Consider the following 21,360-nt stretch of genomic DNA (forward strand, 5'->3'; position numbering starts at 1 on the left):
ATACATACGATTGACTGGTGTAATGTTTACCGTAATCAGTATCTTGATGACATTAACTTGATCTGACACTTTTTTCTAATTCTCTATTTTTTCTACATTTTAACACTTATTTCATATATATATATTATTGCTTAGCGTAAGATGGGGAAAAAAACGTAGAAAATCAGAATAGCAAACATCGGTGGCTGCAAAGCATTACCTACCACATGTTGGTGAAGCATAATTACAATATAAAATTAGAATATGCCAATCGTGTGGCAAGCCAAGTGATGAATAAAGTAAACCAATACGTAACCACAGCAACAAAAGAAAAAGAAAGGGGAGGGAGGGGGAAGAAATAAATCGAGATAAAGGATGTTGCTTTGTAAGTGCTCTGATCTCTTATAATACATTTACTGCATAATGGCCACCATTATTCAAATCAGAATTGGCGGTTAGATTAATGCATCAGTCAAATCGGCGATGCACTGATTTGTTTAATGTTCGAAATGCAATGCCTCCGAGGCCACTGTGCCCCGACGAGATGATGAATAATGGTGAGTTTATTTTATTTAACTATGTTTGGCACTTGATCACGAATTGGCATTTTTGTGAATTCTTACTAATTGGAATTCTTTTTAAAATATTCCTTCTACAACACGCTTTATTTCGATTTATTCCTCCCCCCCCCCGTTACTAGCAACCTTTTTTTTAAAAAAAGGGAGCTCCTATTTTATCCAAACTTTATTACTATAATTGACTTTCATATCCGTTAACTACAACGAAAGCCTAACCTTATAACCAGTGGAATAATGCAAATTTTTGAAAACAAAAACACAAGCGGATATACGTCCGTATATCGATTTTTTAAAATTTTTTTTGTATATATTCAATTTTTCTAAGTATATGCAACAAAAAATAAAACTGCATATACCGTTTTTCTGGTTATATGCAGTAAAAAGTATAATTTATAAAACTATTATTTAATTCTTTGAAGCCACCTTTACTTTTTAATCTTGGGGTCAGTTATTCATAAGATTTAGCTGCCAGAAAACAAATTACTGCAATGATTTTGTACTTTTTACAAATGCAGCCACTCGTTGAGATAACAACAGTTAACAGTAACTACAAAATATAATAGTACATCTGGCTTCAACAAGAAGCCATAACACGGCGAGAGACAAACGGAAAACCTTACCTTTCAATTTTATCACTCTTCACTTTTATCACTTCTAAATCATTTTCATCTGTGTGGTAAGTAAAGTTCGCTGTTGTTAACCTTAACACTTACTTTTTAACTTCAAATAGCAAAATCTTGTCTTCTAATCATCACACCGGCCAAAAAAAAAATTTACACTTTTTACTTTGTACAACCCACTCAGATTATCACTTACCAACAGAACAGTACTATACATCAGTGCCCTCTAGTCTTCCTCCAGTTAAAATTATTCCCAAAAGAATTTTCTTGAGTTTAATTATTTTTTTTTAATTTACATACTGTTCCCACCAGATAAATATCCGTTTACAAAGTGCTAAATACTATAAAGAATAACAAAACATACAGCTCTTTCTATAAAATAAAAATCATACAGTTATTAATAATTTACTAACCTAACCTAAATATATAATAATTTTAGAAATAAACGGCATTAAAATGACGAAAGAATAAAATTATTCTAAGAATAGATTTGTGCGAAATTATTCCATTATTTAACAATAATGCCATAAACATTTAATAAGTACAAATATGTAACTGAATTTTTGTTATTAATTAAGATTAATTTAAGATTCTGAAATAATATAGTGTGGTTCATGTGTCTTTCGTTTTCCAAATTTTGTCTCAGACTGCCTTAGGACTAGCCGACAGCGTAATAGAGGATATAAAAAGATCCATGATTCCTTTTGACTCAGACGTCGAACACAACCCCTGGGGCTCACATCTGATGAGTATGGGCTTGGCATACCCAGGGTCCTGAGCTGGATATCATCTTTCTTCTTCTCTTCTCTTTCTTCCCTTCTACTTTTGACTCTCTCTCTCTCTCTCTCTCTCCACAGGGTAACTCGAGAGAGATTTTTTTTTTTTTTTTTTTTTTTTTTGGCTGGTGCAGCATAAGCCTCAGGCTTCCTTGCACCATATAGCTAATAATAATAATAATAATAATAATAATAATAATAATAATAATAATAATAATAATAATGGGGTTTTATTAGCCGATGGGTTTAAAGCTTATGAAATTATCTGTGGTGGGAAATATACCCCAAGCTTTGTCTTCTGGTTTTTAGCATTTCTGAAATGCTAAAAACCAGCTAGATATTTTGAAACTGCAATTGCAACTGGATGGGGAATATTTAATTGTTGTACGTGACTGCATCGTTGATGAACCCCTGACCGAACATAGTAATCGACCCTCGTGGTAGAACTGTGATAATAATCACCGTCCTCACATATTGAAAGCCCTCTTGGGTAGCACAGTTGGTAGGATCGCTGTCCTCCTTACACCGGGTGGAAAAGGCCCGAATTCGAGACCCGTCGATGGGAGGAATTTTTATTTGCTCTTGTCACCTGCTGGAAAACTGGTTTTTCGTCCTGAAAAAAAAGGGAAAACTGGCCAATGAGCAAAGTGAATCCAATTACTGCCAATATACACTGTGCTGCCACTTTATTAGGTAACCTACCTACCTAGCAGCGTGTTTAGCCTTCAAAACAGCCTGAATTCGTCTTGGCATGGATTGAACAAGACGCTCAAAACGTTGTGCAGGAATAGAATACCATACAGACATGAGTGTGTCAAGCAGTTCCTTGAGATTCGACGGAAGTATAGGCTAAAAGTAACCATCTGACTGAGGATAAACTGTCGACATGAACGGATGCACTTGGTCAGCAACGATGTTTAGCTACGATGTGGCATTCAGACGTGAATCGATGGGTATCAGTGGACCCAACGTATGCCAAGAAAACATTCCCCACGCCATAACACTGTCTCCACCACCTTGCCCAGTAGTCGTCAGACATGATGGGTCAATGGATTCACGTTGTTTTCGCCAAATTCTGAGCCTTCCATCAACCTGATGCACCAGGAACTTCGACTCGTCAGACCAAGCAACTGTTTTCCAATCCTCGATAGTCCATTGCTGGTGTTGCTGTGCCCACAGAAGGCGTGCTCTTTTGTTTTTCATTGATAAAGAGGTACGCGATGTGGCCGTCGGCTGTTGTAGTCCATTCGCGACAAAGTGCGACTAGTGGTCCGTTGCGATATTTTGTTCTGCGCACCGAGGTTATATTCTGACGTGATGTGCGAAATTCTGGTCCATCTGTTTGCTTGTACAATTCTAGCCATCCTCCTCTGACCTGTGCCAGGAACGATGTCTTCACCGGATACAACACTTACGTGATCTGGACTCTGCACCGACCTCGACAACCGGCAGCTCTGCTGCCAGCGCCATCTGGCGATTTGTATCACGCTACCTTGAGTGGTACCTGTAACTCCTCACCCCTGGAGGAGAGGAGATCTGTCTCCTCTCCTCCCCTCGCCTTCCCTACTTCTTCTTCTGGTGAGGCATGGGCCTGCCTCACTGACTGATTTGGGTTGCCTTCCCTAACGTCCCCTTACTTCTATCTTTTCTCCCCAGTCTTCAGTCTACCTCCCCACTCTATCTGTATGAAAGTGAATGCCCCACATGTCTAAATTTAAACATGTCAAATTAACCGCGAACTCCAGTTTTTGGCTTTTCCAACTTCAGCTTTCCCCTACATTTTTTTTTAGGTCCTTGCCACTGAAATCTCAGGAGATTAGGTGGCAGGACCTGCCAGAGTAAATAACTATAATAATGGTGTACCTGGTTTGCCTCCAAGGAGCAGATTGGGACAACTTTGAATCCCATTAGGGGCCCAGCGGCTAAATGACCAGAGGAACAACGATACACGACACTACACATTTAGAATATCTATACACCTTTAAACCTCTGGCATTAACAATGTTATGTTTCACACCCACAAAGTATACTACGCAGAGATGGGGGAAACCCCTGGTGCCGTTTGACGCTAAACGCACTCTACACTCTACCATAAAGTCCATAATGTTACTAGCATTTCACTTCGATCCATAAGAGTTCAAAATGTGCATAAGTAACATGTTCTTTTCTGTATGTAGAAACTGGGATCCCATATATTTAACTCTTTTAAACGTTATGTCAGCGATTTCACATTAGATTTAGTTTGACTCAATTCCCTTACAAAGTCCTTCAATTGCTGCTGCTGATTCCTAAGAGCTTAAGCCACATTTTCAGAATCAGCAGCAACAATTGGATGACTTTGTGAGGGATTTGAGCCTAATTAAATTTAATGTGGAACGGCTGACATATTGTTTAAATTAGTGAATTCTACGGGATCCCAGCTTCCACATACAGAGGTGCAAATTCAGATTACCTTATTCACCAAGTTCATCATCCATTTCTAAAGACTTGCGAATTGGGAGGTCTTTATTGTGGAAGCTGCCTCTATCGCAAGAGCAATATCCTATCAGCCTCTATCACAAGAGCAATAGAGACTGATATGTTGGGATACAATACAGCTTTTCAAGCCACTGATTTTCCCAGCTTTTACAGTAGAGGACAAAAAAAAAACTGCATCACCTTAAAAAAAAGTATCATTTGTAGTGAAACGTATAAGATATTGTTTGATTACTGTCATTTTGTTTGTCGAAAAACAAAGGTGTTGCGTCAGATAACGTTTCTATTGCATCAGACAGTAATTACAAGGCGTTTCATCAGCCGTTTCTATAAATACGGCGTTGGAAGGGTATACACGCTCATTAGTATCCTGTTTTGAAGAGGTGTAAGCTTGGCTCCATATGTTCAATTGACACCAAGATAAAAAGTGTAGCTGTTGTTCTGTCCCAGGAAGGACTTTCTACGCGTGCTGTCGCTGATAAAATGGGCTGTCACCAGTCAACAGTATCCCGGGTGCTGAAATTAAAGCGTGAAACTGGTGATGTAAAGAGAAGACCAGGATTCAACACCAGGGGCTCACATCTGGTGAGTATGGGCTTGGCACACCCAGGGTCCTGATCTGGATATCAGCATTCTTCTCTTTCTTGGTGATTCCTTTCTTCCTCTCTCTCTCTCTCTCTCTCTCTCTCTCTCTCTCTCTCTCTCTCTCTCTCTCTCTCTCAGGGTAACTCAAGAATTTTTTTTTTTTGGCTGGTGCAGCACAAGCCTCAGGCTTCCTTGCACCATATAGCTAATAATAATAATAATAATAATAATAATAATAATAATAATAATCAGGCCGTAAGAGAGTGACTACGTCTTCCCAAGATCGATATTTGAAATGGCTATGCTTTCGTAATCGCCATGCTAGTGCTCCACATCTAAAACTGGACTTTAAGATGGCCCCTGGTGTTGAAACAAGTGCACGAACTATCTAAAGAAGGCTTCGGAATGTGGTCTGCATGCCTTTCGGCGCAAGAAGAAGCCTTTGTTGACCCAACAAATGAGGAACAAGCAACTTGCTTATAGACTAAAACGCATGTTTCATGGACAAAAGAGCAATAGGGCACCATCATCTTTTCTGACGAATCGAAATTCAACCTGCATGGCTCGAATGGGAAGCAATATGTCAGAAGACGAAAATCGGAAGCATACCATCCTGATTGCATAACACCGACTGTAAAGTCCCCCGCCGGTCAGATGGTCTGGGGATGCATAACAAGCGAAGGGGTGGGGCGAATTAAGTTTATTAACGGAATGGTGAATGCAGAAACATACACTGTTATCTTGGAGGAGTGCCTGAAACTCGTTATTAGGAATCACCACACAGACGTCCAAACCTACATTTTTCAACAGGACTCAGCACCATCAAATTGGTACAGTAGAATTGGTAAGTTTTATGCTATTTAGATTTAATGATGATTTTCTTGTCTCAAAAGGCTTAAAACATACTTACACCAATCTTTTCCCTCGTTTTTCTCCCGTAAGGTGCAACCATATCTCAAAAATGCTGGCATTTTTGAGATATGGTTGTATCTCAAAAATGCCAAATCAGGTCAAATCTGTACTGTTGAACCCTATTGAAAATTTCTGGCACATAATGTCGTCTAAACCTGCTCAGAATAAGCCAAAAAGTAAGATTCAACTGCAGTAGAGCACTGTAAGGATGTAGTACCACGAAATTGGGCAACCGTATATCCAGAAGTCGATTAACTCGATACCAGATCGTTGCAAGGCTGTGATTGCAACTCGAGGAGGAACAACAAAATATTGAGGACTTATTTTGCTGATTTACAGTACATAATACTGTTACGTTAACTTGTCATTTCAGTTTGTACACGTAAATGCAATAAAATGTATGTTTGGTTGTCATGATTTTCATTTGCATGATTTCTCATATTTCCATTAATTACGCATTTTACCCTTTGGGAAGATACGTATTTGTATTTGGGAAGATACGTATTTGTATTTGGGAAGATACGTATTAGGTATATCAGGTGGAGTCTCTTTATTGGATTTCAATGACAGATATATATATATATATATCCTATCTAACAAATGCATTTCGAACATTTCTGCAACCCACAATGCAGTTCATAACACATTATTTTCAAAACTCACAAGTGATGCAGTTTTTTTGTCCACCACTGTATATATTTAATTAACATAAAGAACTTGCAGTCGCCAAGATGAGTTGTGATTTCCCTCATTTATGTTCCGGATATAACAAAAGGCATGCACTCACGACTACCATCATCATCCTTCTAATACTGAGCTGTTGACCTGCAATTACTTATAGAAATGTGTACAGTACTAGCAATTTGACTTGATCACTCACAGGCATTCTAAAATATGCTTAATATGCACTGCGAAGAGTAGTGCCGAACGATTTTTTGCTTCATTTTCTTCGGACCCATCATATCGATAAACATAGTAGAGGGACTCTAAAGATAACGTGCATTCTTACTTGCATTTAGTAGATATAGTAAACTACTAAAAAAAAACTCATTATACGAAACTACTGATTCTTATACACGGACTGGCCACTTTCTTAGGTACACCTACCTAAATAGCGAGTAGGTCCCCACTGAAATTCGTCGTAGCATGGACTCAACGAGATGTCGAAAGCATGCCACCAGGATACTGTATTAACTATCTCATTCCACAGTTGCTCAGTTGGATTGAGATTATTATTATTATTATTATTATTAGCCATATGGTGCAAGGAAGCCTGAGACTTATGCTGCACCAGCCAAAAAAAAAAAAAAAAATCTGAACTATCCCCAGAGAGAGAGAGAGAGAGAGAACTGGCGACTTGGGAGCTAGTGCAGTAGGCTGGATTCACTGTTTCTGGACTAATTCTGTGACATATAAATATCACAACAACACAAAAACTTCTCAAGTCTAATGAAGGGATCCAAATTATATTAGTTAATGCAAGTAAATAATTGATAGGATATAGCCTCCCATATATTGTTCTAAATTTTAAATGTGTGGTTATGCGTTTTACATGCAGGCACTAGAATCTTTTCATAAGGTTAGTACGGAGTCGTTAATACATTTTTATTTATGAAACATCGCATATTTATCCTCTTAGGTGTTTTGCATTTCTGCACCTGCTCATATCATTTAGGTGCAACCAAGTACCCTTGTCTATATGATTTCATTTGGCGTTGCTAGCGCCATCTCTTAGCGAATAAGAAAAATAAAGTATATAAATATACAGTTCAATATTATTATTATTATTATTATTATTAATACCCATATGGTGCACGGAAGCCTGAGGCTTATGCTGCACCAGGAAAAAAAAAAAAAAAAAAAAACATTCCCAAGTTACCCTGAGAGAGAGAGAGAGTCAAAAGTAGAAGGGAATCACCAAGAAAGAGAAGAATGATGATATCCAGCTCAGGACCCTGGGTGTGCCAAGCCCATACTCACCAGATGTGAGCCCCCGGGGTTAATGCAGATATAATAATACTGTATATATATTTATAAATTTATATTTATATATATATTTATTAATGATATATATTATTTAGTATGAAGCTAGGCACTCTAATCAGTATGACATTAGCTAAATTAGTCTTGATTAGTAGAATATTCTTCCTTTATTAGAGCCTTATAAATCAGTTGCATCAAATCATGTAACCAAATGAATATTTTCTTTTATTATTAATTTTGACTAACTCCTGCTTCTGTCATATTTGTGAGGGGAGGAAGTAGATTCGATTTGTTATTTAATTAGGTAATTTTTTAACATCATAAGGAATTTTAATTTATCAATTTGTTTTGTATTGAGTTGATATTTAATAAATTTAATCTAGTAATAATGATAACAATACAAAAAGGACAGTATTTATTTGTTACCAACAACTGTATTACATCATAAACTCATTAAGAATTTTAAAATCCTTATCAATAAGTTATTTTTATACAATTGACCAAACATAAAATTAATTATAAAATTCTAAAACCACTTCCAAAAAAAAAAAAAAGAAGAAGGGAATGAGATAAAAGATCACAAATTGATGATTCCCTGAAACCAGAGTAGAGAGAGAAAAAAAAAAAAAAAAAAAGTACTTAATTGTCATATTGACTCATTGAATATTAAAAACTTTCTTAAGCAAAATTTCATTACAGTGCTAAACATTGTCTAATCTTACAGTCAAACTTTTACAGAATGCAGTTAATAATGTAATAAGGGTGTCTCATACCACATTTATGGTTTAGGGTTTATAAAATTAAAAACTGTCTGAGACCATTGTAGTCACACTTATGAAAGCGAAAAACCTTTCCCTTTACAGTAGTCATGTCTTATTTCTACTGTCAAGGGTAAAGGCTTTTGCAAGGATTACTACAGTGGTCTGACACATTTTTTTTAAATTCTGGTGGGACCAACTGATGATGTTGCAAACAGCAAATTCTAAATGGGAAGCATAGAAACTACTTGGATTTTCATACCGACTAAGAAATACTCTTCTAGACCTGAATGAATGTCAGATGAACTGATTGAGACTTGTTGCAGAGGGCAATAATGCATGGGATGCATGTAAATTAGTTTGTAATCAAGTCACAAAGGAGGTTAGGCAAGCTAAGGCACATTATGAGAAGGCTCTGGCAAAGAATGGAAAAAACAGAAGAAAAGACTTCTGTACTTATTCAAGTTGTTGAATCACATTGGGCCACTTGATGTCAATGGGTTAACTATTGATGACCCTGCTCTGGTTTCTGAAAAATTTAATACATATATTGCATTTACATTCACACATGAGAAATTCGTTAGGAAAGGGATGCCAGAAGGTTATCATATTCTAATAGGGAGCTAAATGGTTTTTTGTTAACTGAAAGGAAAGTAGAAGAGAAATTGTTGAAGCTAAACATAAAAAAAGTGCTTTAATGGCTCCCTCAATTGGTGAATGGAATTTATCCAATTATATTAAGGGAGAAGACAGTAAAAAAGGTAAGCAAACCCTTATCCATAATTAAGAGAGTATCCCTGGATTCAGGGGAAGTTCTTGTGGACTGGAAATATATAAATATATTCCCAATTCACAAAGGGAGATGAAAAGGTAATTACAGACCTATTAGCTTAACATCTGTTTCTAGGAAAATAATGCAGTCACTAGTTAAAGAAGTAATGCAAAATCTAGACAGGAATACAATTATACTACAGTCACAGCATGGATTTGTTAAGGGGTGGTCTTTTCTGACCAATCTGATTGGATACTATGATGCAGAGACCAGGGAACTTGATGCAAAAAATAATTTTGATATCATATACTTGGATTTTAGGAAGGCTTTTGATACTCTTAGCATTAGTAGAGGCATATGATGCAAGAAAGCAAGCTTATATAGCATAAATACTCTTGCACATAAAAGACTGCTGTACAAATTGGAGCAGTGTGGCATTAAGGGCAAGTTACTGCTATAGGTAAAGTGATGGTTGAGTGAGAGAAGCAAGTGGTTATCAGTGGGCACTGCACTTCATGGCTTAATGTTACTAGTGGAGTTCCCCAGGGTTCAGTGCTGGGGCCAATGTTGTTTACAATATTTATTAATGATATTGATAAAGCTATATCAGGCTTAATGTCTAAATTCAGAGATTATACAAGGGTTGCCAGGGTGGTTAATAACAGTAATCAGGATTATCTAAGAAAATTAGGTCCATAAGCTAAGAAATGGCAGTTGGAGTTTAACACTGACAATTGCAAAGTACTGCATGTAGATTGCAGTAGTCCCAGATTAACAAACTACACTCAAAGAAATGGAAAATGAAAAGACCTGGGGACAATTGTGCAGTCAGATATGAAATTCTCTGAGCAGTGCAGACAGACTGCCAGGACAGTACATGATGTTTTGTCAATGATATATAGGAACTTTACAAGCAGAGATAAGGAAGCGATTATCCCTTTGTTGTTCAATGCCATGGTTAGACCTTATTTTGAGTATCATATACAGGTTTGGGGAGGTCTCATTTTAGGAAGGATATAGACAGGGCCATGCAAAGGTACTTGGGAGCCCAGATGCAAAAGGAGTTAAAGGGTCTTATTTATGTTGAGACTTTAATGGCTCTCTCGGTTGGGCACCCAATGCATCCCCCATTTTCACGGCCCTGGATGTAGAACTGCTGGAACACATTTGGAGAAAGGCAGCAAGATTGATGAAGGGAACAAAAGGGTGTTCTCTTATGAAGAAAGGCTTCAGCTCTGTAAATTGCAGCATCTGAAGGCTAGGCACCTGCAGGGAGATCTGATTGAGGTGTTTAAGGCCTTGAATGGATTGAGTAACCTATATGCCGATAGCATTAATCCTCTTTTTGACATGTACATGAGGGAGGCATATATTCAAGTTGAGCAAGGAGGTAGCAGGATAGATGTGCAGAAGTTTGCCTTCAGTCAGCAGGTGGTTGATTGTTGGAACCAACTTCCATTTGTTTTTGTAGAAGTGGGTGGTTTTTGGCAGATGCTTCATAAGCTTGCTTTCTTGAATCATTTGCCATTACCAATTAGCATTAGTTGAGGCATATGATGAAAGAAAGCAAGCTTATACAGCATCGGCCAAAAAAAAAAACTCCTTCCCATTTCACCCATCCGTTCACTCCAAATGTTTGTCTAGTTCAGCCAGGGCCGGATTTACACATAAACTAAACAAGCTACAGCTTAGGGCTTCACATTACAAGGGGCCTCGCTTCATCTTAAAAAAAAAATCCTTTTTTTAAAATTTTCACAGGTGAACTATAAGAGAATAGGGAAGCCATAACAATCTAATTGCATTAAAGTTTTTCTATATCAAATTAAATACTAATTTCTGAATAGTAATAAGACAAATTTCTTCCAGTTCTTGTCGTTCCAAATATCATCACCTAATCCCGCACAACACTAGCACACTTAGTGCTGTGCTAGTGTTGTGTGGGATTAGGCGTCTTTACAAAGCAAAACCTTGTAAAGGCACCTAATTCATATTGTATCTTAACATGCATATATATGCAATAGCGCATCTAGCATCCTATGGAAAGTGCCTCATTTGCAAATCCCCAGTGTTGGCCCTGATCATCACCAAGAACATGAATTAAAATCATTCAGAAGTAATCAACAATGTGAATGTAGCCTGATAGATAGCCTGATCTCAGTTATTGATGTGGGGCATTTATTAGTAATCATTCAATTTTATCAAAACTATTTACTAGCTGATTACTGTGAAATCCATTTCTGTATTTGAATAAGGTCAAATTGCAAATTTGAAGCTGTTCTGTGTAAACCTTACCTATCCCTACTGAATATTGTTATTATTGTTGTTGCTCTTATATTATTTCTCCCTGATTGGAGGTTCCACCTCATGACGGATATTGCTACCAAGTACATGGGGTGGTTGTTATGACTGATGTTACAATTGGTCAAGGTACTCTCTGACTCTCCTACAGGCGTTCAGGATTGCAACTTTCTGGAGTTCCTTGTAGGTGTTCTCTGGGAGACCTATTGCTGCTAGGCTGTTATGTAGGGTTTTTGGCACCATACCGGTGGTTGACACAATGATCCGGATGGCCATTACTTGTTGCATATGCCACATCTCTTTGATCTCTTGTCTTAGGTTCGTGTACTTCCTAATTTTTTCTTCATGGGTTTTCTGGCAGTGCCAGTGTTGGGTACTGCTATGTCAGTTAGATAGGTAGCTTTTTTCTTCTTGTCCACAAGGGTTATGTCCAGTCTGTTGTTCAGGATTGTCTTATCCATTATTATTATTATTGCTCTTATATTATTTCTCCCTGATTGGGGGATTCTACTCCATGACAGGTACTGCTACCAAGTAGACAGGGTGGTTGTATTGTCTGGTGTTACTGTTGGTCGAGGAACTCTCTGACTATTCTACAGGTGTTCAAGATTGCAACTTTCTAGGAGTTCCTTGTAGGTGTTCTCTGGGAGACCTATTGCTGCTAAGCTGCTATGTAGGGTCTTTGACACCATACCGGTGGTTGACACGATGATCGGGATGGTCATTACTTCTTGCATATGCCACAACCCCTTGACCTCATGTCTCAGGTTCGTGTACTTCCTAATTTTTCCCTAATGGGTTTTCTGGACATTGCTATGTTAATCAGGTAGGTAGCCTTTTCCATCTTGTCCACAAGGGTTATGTCCGGTCTGTTGTGCGGGCTGGTTTTATCCATTATTATGGTGTGGTCCCAGTACAGCTTGTGGGTTGGGGTCTCTAGTACTGCCTGGAGTTTGTACTTGTAGTATGGTACACTTTCTTTGGTAAACTGGTATTTCCTCGCTTATTATTAGCCATACGGTGCAAGGAAGCCTGAGGTTTTTGCTGCACCAGCCAAAAAAAAAAAAAAAATTCTGAGTTACCCTGAGAGAGAGAAAACAATAAGAAGGGAATCAACAAGAAAGAGAAGAATAATGATATCCAGCTCAGGATCCTGGGTGTGCCAAGCCCATATTCACCAGATGTGAATATGGCTTGGCACACCCAGATGATTTGGGTTTATGCTGATGATAAATAATATCATCAATATAAACTTTAATAAAAGATTTGTGAACCACATTAAACATGTCATTTATAAAAATATTAAAAGGTATGGGACCTGAGTGACCTCTCTTCATACTAATTTTATTACTATTTTGGTTATCAATATTGACAGAAATTTGTGGATGTTCAAATAACTTACTCATAATGAATATTCCCTCTTACTCCATACGATAATAATTTATCCTGTAAGATTCTTAGGTTAATTAGGTCATAGTTAAAAATTTGTTATAAATTTGTTAATTAATTTTTTTAGTAACAGCTGGGTACTCATATTTTTCTTATAAGGATATAAATGCCTATTTAATAATTGATATTTCATAAACAAGATACTTAAGTGAGAGATAAGATAATTCTCAACTATTTTGTTTAATAGTTATTGCAGTGTTATTGACCTATAATCAGTATATACACCCTTTTTATATATTGTTTTTATCTTAAATATAATTAAGGCTGAATTACTGTCTTAAACTAGTCATTTTAGAAATCAATTCAACTAATAATAAAGAAATTTATTCCTTTGTAGCCTTTATTTCTTTACTGGAATGATTATCAAATCCTGTGGATTTCTTATTTTTTAACTGTGTTATTATTTTTATAATGTCATCATAGGATGGGTCAAGAATTATGCATGAATTAGATTATGATTATTATTAGCTACATGGTGCAAGGAAGCCTGAGGCTTATGCTGCACCGGCCAAAAAAAAAAAAAAATTTTACCGAGTTACCCTAAGAGAGAGAGAGAGAGAGAGAGAGAGAGAGTCAAAAGTCAAAGGGAATCACCAAGAAGAGAAGAATGAAACCCTTGGCACACTCAGGGTCCTGATATCCAGCTCAGGACCCTGAGTGTGCCAAGCCCACACTCAGATGATTTGGAAATAACATTATTTTGTTAAATAAAGCATTACAATCTATGTGTCTAAAGCAGAGGAATCTGTAAACTTCTTAGCAAACAATTAGCTAGGTACAATACCTTGTTGCTACTAGGTATAGTATTCATAAATTTGGTTAGCTGATTTATATTAACAACTCTACTTCATTTAACAATTACCTTATTAATTAAATCCCATTTCTTCAAAGGAAAAATATTTCTATGCTGAAATTTCATTTAATAATAATAATATGTATTTTTTTGTTTCATTATTCCTAAGAATTTTGTATAAAAACAAGATTTTGATAGAAAATTCTTGAATTTTCTATAAAACATATCTCTCTTTATGATCAAACCTCTCCTGGTTGATCCAAGGTTTATCAGGTTTTCTAGGGGAAAGAACTATTCTACTAGGAAAGTAATTAGTACTAAAGATAACTTTTTAACAAGTTTGCAAGCATTAATAATTTGCCCTACTTTATTTATTAAATTATTAATATTATCACAATGTTTCACACTTTCCTGTGCAATGAGTTTGGTAACTCTTTCAAAGGGCAATTTTGGTGAAAGATAATCTAAAACTGGTATCGTGTCATTGGATTTAGAAAAATAGCTAGTGAATGGAATGCATGAGTCAGAGAGATATATACAAATGGTAGCATAATAATCTGAATAAGTAATATATATAACGAAGAACATATATTGATCATATTTCATATGATCTATATATGACTTTGAAAAGCTATTTGCTATTTTATTTTGTCTTGTTATTGTATATAATAAGTATTCAGGTATTATATGCAGGATTATATGTAATATGGCTAGATTCCATTGTTAAATTTTTTCTAATGATGAACAGATCATACTGAGAAATGATCACTGTTTAGTGGATCCTGGTAAACTGACTGTGTGAAGTCAGGATATAGCAAGGGAGAGCACATGGAGAGGTCAAGTGCTGAGGATGATCCACTAGGTAGGTGTATGTATGTGCTGCTGCTGCTGCCTGTATTTAGCAAGGTGAGGTGGTGGATCTGATATTTAGTGAATTTGTTTACCAGATTCACTAAACAGTGATCATTTCCCAATAATCTGCAAGTTACTAATAGCAAAACACTCATACGATGAACTCTGCAGGAAATGGCAGTTTATAAAGGCAAGCTGGTCAACCTTTAGTTCTCATTTGAAACCAGATTAGAATTTTATCCAGTCCCAACCAATTGATGCATTAAATGATTACATAACAAAGCAAATATTAGATGCAGCAAATGCCTCCATTCCACAAATATCATCATGCCAAAGACAGACTAATCATTGGTGAAATCAAGAATGTACAAAAACAAAGAAGGGGAAAAAGCACAGAATCAGTTCCACAAATATCCTGCTATTCCGTGCGGAAATAGAAAACAACACCGATGTTATGAGATGGAGTGTTGATGTTACCATCTACTAGAAGTAAATATGAAAGAGTTAAGGTCAGCAGAAATTGCTGCCATTTCAGAACATAGTGTGAGCTGAACTGAATGTTTCTGCTGTGTCTGTGTTGTGGAGGGATAATGGAACAAAGAATAAACATCAAGTTTTGAGTTTGACTAGGCAACAGTGCCACGAAAACATTTCAAATGATGAAGCAAGTGTATGGAGAGAATTGTCTGTCTTGTGCATGTGTGTTCAAGTGGCATAAATGTTTCACCCATGAAAGAGAATCGCTGGAAGATGATAAACATCCAGGCCCAGCAAAAACAGTTTGAATGCCAAAGCTGATTGAAAAGGTGTGGAAAATCATTACTAATGACCAACATGCAATGTTTCAAATAATTTTGAAGATCAGTGCATTAATAAGGAAACCATTCAACAAATAATAACCCAGGATTTGAAGAAAATGGAGGTCTGTGCTTGGTTTGTTCCAAGTTCGTTAAGAGACAATCAATGACAGGTGCAAGTTGAACACTACAGAGAACGCATTGAGGTTACTGAAAGCAAACCCAACTTCCTAAATTTGATCATTACAGATGATGAGACATTAGAATATAATAATTCTCTGACAATAAAACTCTGCAATGAAGGGACAAAGTGCAGATTGGAATAAGGCAAACTCTCCCAAAGCCATAAAAGGTTCGAAAGGTCGAAAATCAAAACCGCGCTCATCACTTTCTATGATAGTAAGGGAATTGTGCACAAAAAGTTCATGCCCAGTGGCCAAAGTGTTACTGCTGCCTGCTATCTGGACATTTTGAAATCTTTGTTGTAGAGAATCCATCGTGTGTGGCCTCAGAATGGAGAAGACAGTTGATTCCTCTTGCACTACAACACACAAATCCACAAGGCTTTCATTGTTTGGGAGTTTTTGGCTGGCAAAATAATCTGCATACTGCCACAGTATTCACCAGATTTATTCCATGTCTACTTTTTATTCCTGAAGCTCAAGGCACCACTGAAAGGCTGTTATTTTGATGACATCAAGACCATTCAAATAGCTGCGACAAGAAAATTGAACAGTATACCAGTCATGGCCTTCCACTAGTTGCTTTTGCAGTATGTGGATGCAGGAGGAAATGAAGTTGACAGTGTGTGTACTGTCAACGTCATAACCTATAAAAAACTTAGAGCAAAAGCCCGAAAAGTTATCAGAAAAGCAAAGCAAGATTGCTGGATCAGATTCACTTCATCAGTTAACAAAGGTACCAATAACATACTAAATTTGGAAGAAGGTCAGACTGCCCAATAGCAAGTTTCCATCAGCTCACTCTCATTGATATTGTGCACGTTTTAGGAGAAACATTTGCCCATGTATCAGAAGTGGCAACATACAACTTCATCTTTAAGAAACTTAAATCCCAAGCCGAGCAATGTAAAACTAATTTCCAGACAAGTACGTCTTTCCCCCTATAAAGAGCCATTTAAATCAATATAAATGAAACAGAATTCAAAATTTTGCAGCTAGTCCGGATGGAATTTTCAATCCAATGATATGACACTTTAATGAAGCAGACTTGGAAGGCTTACTAAACTACTACAACACCGTACTTTTTATAGAAAATGTTTATTGAGTCCTTGGAATTATTTATTTATTGAAGCCTTTTTAAAACCAGGAAGAGACTCTTTAAATCCTGAATTATTGCCAGATATCACTTTCCAGCTGTCTTGGGAAAATTCTTTAAGGATTATTCATAATTGCTTAACGAGGCTATCTGCATCACAAGTAAAAGACAAACCAGAATAAGCAAAATTGTGATCCGGTTTTGTCAGTTTTGTTGTGTCAAAAAAGAGACAAGGCCAGACAGCGATTTTTTTTTTTTTTTTTTTTTAAATTTTCTATAAAACAACTGACCAGATATGCAAGAAATATTCTCCGAAAAGAATCTCGGCAGATAGTTTAATTAATGAAATTCTGCGGGTTTCTGGCAGTTTCACATACCAAAATTGACGTAATTCACAATGACTGTTGTTGCATTTTTAATTCGCAGGTAAGAGTTATTGAGAAAACTTTATATTTGTTTGTATTTACTTTGCAAATTTCCATTGTATTTCTTGTTTTTGTCTTACTTTTTATCTGATTTTTTTGCGATTCTTTTCTGTCTCACTAGGCTACCAGTCTCCAACAAAAACCGATAGCCTAGAGACCAGAAGAAGTAATCAGTTTCTGTGTAAAAAATTCTGCTTTTATACTACTACTTGTGGACTACTATCTTCTAAAGTGTCACACTGTAGTTTTTCCTTTTGTTTTAATTCCTTTTTCTTTTTGTTACTCTCATTGTTTATTTTTCGAGGGCATTGCCCGCAACCAGAGGAAGTTTTTAGGTTAAACATTCCGGCCTCCCCCTTGAAATGATGTCAAGGAAGTTGAGAAATCGCTGGTTGGAATGACGTCACGTTTATGTTTTTTTTTTTTTCTCCCCAAGAATATGCCATTAGCGCACAGTGTGATGCCCTGTGGGTTGTTGTGATGTTTTTTTCCTCCCTCTCTCTAGTTTTCTTTCTGTGTCAACACTATACTTTCCGCCATCTGTTCACTTTCATTTCCAGCATTCTCTGTTTGGTTTTAAATCTTTTACCAGTTCATCATGGTTTTATTTATTTAGTGTTTTTATTTTAATTTTATTTTCATTCCTATCAGATTGCGTTGAAAATCTTCAGTAGTGTGCATTCCCAGCAGTAATATTACATTTACTTAAATGCATTCCCTTCGTATATTGAATTTAATACGAAGGTAGGTAGTATGAAATATTCAAGTATTTTCAGCGATTTGCAACAAGAGGTTAGCAAAATGCTTATTGTGTTGTAACCATTTGCAACCACCTTTGCATTACTGCATATTATACGGCTTACCCATTATAGACAGTAATACAATAATAACTAATATAATGTAATGATACAGATTAATAACGCAGTAGTAATAAACAGAAAGCATTAGAATATCATAAATTACTTAAAACGGCATTTCCACAAACCTTCATACTTATTTTATGCACCCTTACTAGCATCTCACAATTGACAGGTAAACCATCGATTTACGAGCTTTATATATATGTGGGTGGGCAAACGTTGTCAAGCTGTTCAAGGCATTTCATCATTGTGGCGATGAAATGCCTTGAACAGCTTCACAGCGTTTTTGTTTCCAATAACACCCTCATGTTCGCACCCAACTATCCACCGTCCAACTGTGTGGGTGGTTCGGTGCGAACATCAGTGTTCTCATTGGAAAAAGATAGATAGGGCGTCATAGTGCAATTTAGTTACTACCTCGTAGTCTGTACGTTTTTCCACCCCTTTTTTTTTTTTTTTTTTTTTATTCACTGAGGGTGTTTGAAGATGTAGGTTGTCTACTAAAATATACCTCGAATAATCAACGACCGAAAGTTAATACCAAGGGGGCAGGAATAAAAATTTGCAAAGAAATGCTACAGAGAATGAACGCTTAGTTTAGGTGGACGAATTGATAATAAAAAATAACAAGATTATTGCTTGTTTTGTTTTTGCATAAAAGTACTGTGAGAGTCACTGAGCTGTATCTGTAAATTCTATGTATTTCATCACTGGGTTGCCGATTGTCTGGAAGAAAAGATCAACTAATTCTACCACGCCGTGCCCATAAAAATTCTTCCCATCTTGAAGACATTCGAATAAAAGCCTCTTGTACACTGTGTTGAAAAGGCTTGGAAAGACAGTGATCGTAAACACTGCACTACCCAAGGCAGTTTACCCATAAAATGCAGTGACTTAACAATGTGAGATCCCACAGAATTAAGAACTGCTAGCAGGAGAGGTAAATTAACAAATGTTATTAACCAATTTAACCTTTAAAAATAAATTTAAATTATGAGCTTATAAAAATTTAATATGAAATTTTCACTAGGCTGAAATCTAATCAAACTATCAAGCCAAAATATTTTGATACTCGGAATAGCCAAGTAATTTTCAAAAAGTCTGTAATTTCCACATGAAATTTAATGTTTAATCTTTGTCAGTAATAGAAACGAAGCTTCATTATACAACGTAGCCGTCGGTAACAGCTTTCCCCGGTCGATAGACATCGTTTCCATGCAGTTTTCGAGTTAAAGTGATCAGATGTCCCCGATTATGCGGGACAGTGCCGGATTTCAGTCGTTTTGCCTTGCATTGCAAACTGTCCCGGAAAATTTCCCGGATTGGACATGTAGCCTCCATACCTAATGGCAAACATAATGCAAATGATTTGCTTTATGTTTGCCGGGAACCAATGGTACAACGGAAAGAGCTTTTTCGATAGTAAATAAGCTGCGGACGTCAGCAAAAACACAGCTGACCGTAGAAACGCTGAAAGCAATACCACAAGTTAAGTGCAATTTTGCTAATTCTTGTGAACAATTTTACGAAGCAATAGCAAATACACAGTACTGTCATAACTGTGACATGTGTTACTGCATGTAGCCACAAAATAAAAAGACACAGGAACTCAAATCTCTGTGGGTTTATTCTTGAACACCCAACAAATGAAGTAACACAACACTTATTCAAAATGCGCGCTCCCCTTGTTTTTTTACACAAGACCGCAAAGTTCTGGCCATTCATCAATAGAAGTATGCATAATATCCAGCAGGAAATTGGCCGCCACAGCATGCCCCAGTGATCTCTTTAGGCTCTCCAATGTGGCATGCCTTTTACCACAGACCATCCCTTCCAAAATAGACCATAAACGGCAATCAAGTGGATTAAGATATTCGTCATGCTTGATGAACTCAGGCACATTCTCAGTCAGCCATGTTTGGGTGATCTTTGCATGTGCTGAGTCCTGTTGGAAGATCCAGTGCTGACCATTGAAGAAAGTCTGAATGAGGGGTCTCATATGCGGCTCCAGAATATCATTCAGATACACCCTTGCACTGGTTTTTACTCCCCCCTTCCCTGAAACCGAAAATGCATCTTTGTTACACCTTCGCAGGAGGCTCCCCACCAAACCATCCCTGATGCTGACAGATAACCCCTTTTAAAGGCCTGACATGCCTCTGCAGAGCTATAGGCATACACTTTGTCATTTTGACGGTTGCAACTCTCCTCAATAGTAAAAATCTTTTGATCTGTGAAGAGTATCTGTCGGCTTACCATTCGCGTACCGACGCTGCAGTACCTCTGGTCTTTTTTGCCTCCGTTCCATCAGAGCTGGAGTTAGGAACTGTCTTGTTCTCCTATGGTAGGCACTTATCCCTAGATCACTTTTGATTATGCGTGACATGAATCTTGGAGATATTCCCATTTCTCTGGACATGATTTTCTGTTTTCGTAGGGGATTCCTACGAATTCTGTTCTCCACCGCCTTGATAGCTGCAGGGGTCCCACAGTTCTTGGGCGACCGGACCGAGGCTTTTCATCAATTCTCTGTTCATTGTTCATCAATGTTCATTGTACCTATCAATTGCCCTGTAGACAAATCTTCGGCTTATTCCAAGTGGTTTCAGAAGTTTGAAAATTGTAGGTGCATCATGCCCTGCTTTATGAAGACCTACGACTGTAGTCCTGTTTTATCTCCAAATTCCATTTTCGCTGGCTTCCTTTACTAGTTTTGATGATACCTGTTAAAGAAAACCATACATTAGTACTACACATTATGCAAAATCCACAGCTCTGTGATATGAATTTCTATTTTTACGGGAGTCTTACTTTTGTGACAGTATTTATGGCAGTACTGTGTAACGAAGGAAAAATTCACTCAGCGGAAAAATATATTTAATTATATTATTTAATTTATCTTGTTTTTATTGTTAAAAGAAGTATGTATTATTATTATTATTTCACAGAAAAAACTTAACTTTTTTTACTAAACAAAAATGAAAATCGATTAAAAACATCACCCCTCTAATAAGTGTTTTTTTTTTTTTTCCCCACTTCTAATTACAAATATTTTTCTCAGTTCGCATCCTTCACGCAACCTTCTGTTCGTTACGTTTCGTTATGTAGCGTGTATATATATATATATATATGTATATATATATATATATATATATATATATATATATATA

The sequence above is a fragment of the Mastigoproctus giganteus genome, chromosome 10 (genome assembly GCF_048544385.1).
Source record: "Mastigoproctus giganteus isolate SK-2022 chromosome 10, ASM4854438v1, whole genome shotgun sequence".
Lineage (NCBI taxonomy): Eukaryota > Metazoa > Arthropoda > Arachnida > Uropygi > Thelyphonidae > Mastigoproctus > Mastigoproctus giganteus.